Here is a 2,580-nt window from a genome sequence, read left to right on the forward strand (position 1 = left end):
AAAAAAACAACGAAATCTAAATGGAAAAACCCATTAACCCACAATGAACAGTGGAATATATAGTTGATAAAAATTAAATATACCTATTGTTGTTGACATTAATATTATAAATACAAAGTATATTAACCTAGGAAATATTGATGTTCGCGAAAAATAAGATATTTGAAAAAAAAAAAGAATAATAAATATATGAATGAATGCGAAAAACAAAAAAGGGCTTTTAATTGGTTTGTTACAACAAAGTCCTGAAGATTTATCGCCGCTTTTATGGGCATGGATGCAGAGAAGTGACTCCATGAACTACTACGCATACATTTATTCGGCAGCCAGTGAAGCAGTCACCATCACCTTGTTACACCACCAGCAACGAATCAGAGGGAAGTAATAAAATTGAAGGCAGAAGCAACAACAACAGCAACGGCTTACCGGGAGCACTAGGATAGCTGCAGCCGACAGTGAAAGCAGTGATATTCACCAAGTAAACGAACACTACCACCTTGCTTGTACTGTAAGTTATGTTATCTTTTCCTTTAAGCTATCCGATTTTGTTGTTACCCATGTGTGGCTAAGCGTGCGCTGCCACCGCTGTGGCTGAGGTGTAGGGGCGTGCACATGGTGGCCATGTAGGGCCGACGCTAGACGATGACCGACTGACCCACTGGCGACAGACGCACAGCCGGAAACTGACCAGACCTTTTCGTTCATTTAGTTTGTTTTTTTATTATTTCATTCATTTTATTTTATTTTTATTTTATTTTATTTATTTTTTTTTCTTTGTCTAAAGAAAAATTTTTTAAATCCTCGGCGGCGAGGAAAAGAAAAAATTCAAGAGTTTCATGACAGATTTTTTTGAGTTATTTTGAGCAGCCTATGAAAACCTATACTAAACTAGGGCGAAATCCTTTCGATCTATCAAAGATGAGATTATAATGCCCTCCATTAAAACCAGCACATTTCAGATAAGTCACCGAGTCATAAACCCAACATACAACAAATTCCTCGTCCTAACCTCGCAGATCACAGGTTGCATATAGGAAATGAGCTAGGCATCTTTCCTGTTTTACTAGGTGAAGATTTTCTATGCTCGTTGTCGATATAATTCTTATTGTTTCCGCCTGAGTGGCCGAGTATGCAAGAGTCTCGACTAGCAACTCAATGGTCGTGGGTTCAAACCTCAAGTGCGGTAGAGTTTTTAATAACGCCGAAAGCCTTAGATGCTAGTGCTTTAAGACTCAGAATTTATTCTCTGGCTAAATTTATAAAAAAACAAAAATTCTTATTGTTTCTGGTATTGTTGTATTAAATAACGCTTTCTGTTATATAAAATATTCCTTTTGCAGTCCAACATGGGTCTGCTATTACCATTACTGTAGTTGTTGTTACTGTATCACACGAAGGAAAACCGTAATGCGGCTACTGCCGCCGTTAATGGTATTCGCTCTTTTTATTGTCTCAATTATACTAGCTATTACTCCCTTCTCACATAGTTCCAGATAAGGTGTTGAAGATTTCTAGCTATATCTCATTTCCTGCATTTTACAAACAACGAAAAAGTCAATAAAATTGATAGAATAAATAAGGTTATATTATTATTTTTGGTAATAATAAATTATTTGACAACAAAACCGTAAGTTTCCACATCAATCTCTCCTCTTAAAACTAAGAAAATTAAGTAGTCTGCCAGAGAAAATCTAGAAAATACGTATACTTGAGAAATATAGAAGCTTAATTAATTTTTTGAAAAATGAATTAATTGCTAACCTTTATATAAACCAATTCACTTCGTCTTACAATGCATAACATTGTGTTGTTTCATGGGATTAGATGGAGTTCTGTACGGTGTCATTAATTATGGCTCTAAAGGGTATCCGTTATTTCTTTTACTATTACTTTGATTTCTAGTGGTTTTCCAGATAAGCTCTTTCACTGGAATGCCTTTACGTATGCGCGTCGTAGTTGATGAAAAAAATCTAAAGTTTACTGCCATAATTTTCGAATGCAAGCCAAACCATGTATGTGTGTAATTCAACTCACTACCCTTTCATTTAAGCTATGCTTGGTTTATATAAATATAAGCTCCGTCGATATATCCAATCACTTTAATAAATGTCGGAATTATTTCAATCATCGTTTATTGTACAACAACGTGTCAAAAGATAACGAGAAGCGCACGAATTTACTTACCACGAAGAATATTGAATTTTCTAAAGAGCCACTCTTTTGCGTTGGCATTAATACCCCACAGAATCCATTCAAGGCAAAATTTTTTTCCATATCTTGTATCATTTCTTACATAACAATAGAAATGGTAGTCTGTACAACGCTTAATTAAAAATCGCTACCCGTCAGCCATCAAAAGTCTCCAAACCGCAACAACTCCAAAGTAAGTACTAAACGGACTACTGGAGGCATACAGGTTCTTTTTATGTCATCCTTCACCACTAAGTGACGAGAGCTCTTCTATGTCCTTTTCCGCCGATCTCGATGTTCCTCTACTGACAAATGGCATAATATGAGGAAACGAACCATTTCACCGGATATGTATAGACATGATTTGATTATTTAATAGTAACATTTTAC

The sequence above is a fragment of the Glossina fuscipes genome, unplaced genomic scaffold, assembly GCF_014805625.2.
Source record: "Glossina fuscipes isolate IAEA_lab_2018 unplaced genomic scaffold, Yale_Gfus_2 308, whole genome shotgun sequence".
In the NCBI taxonomy this organism is placed as follows: domain Eukaryota; kingdom Metazoa; phylum Arthropoda; class Insecta; order Diptera; family Glossinidae; genus Glossina; species Glossina fuscipes.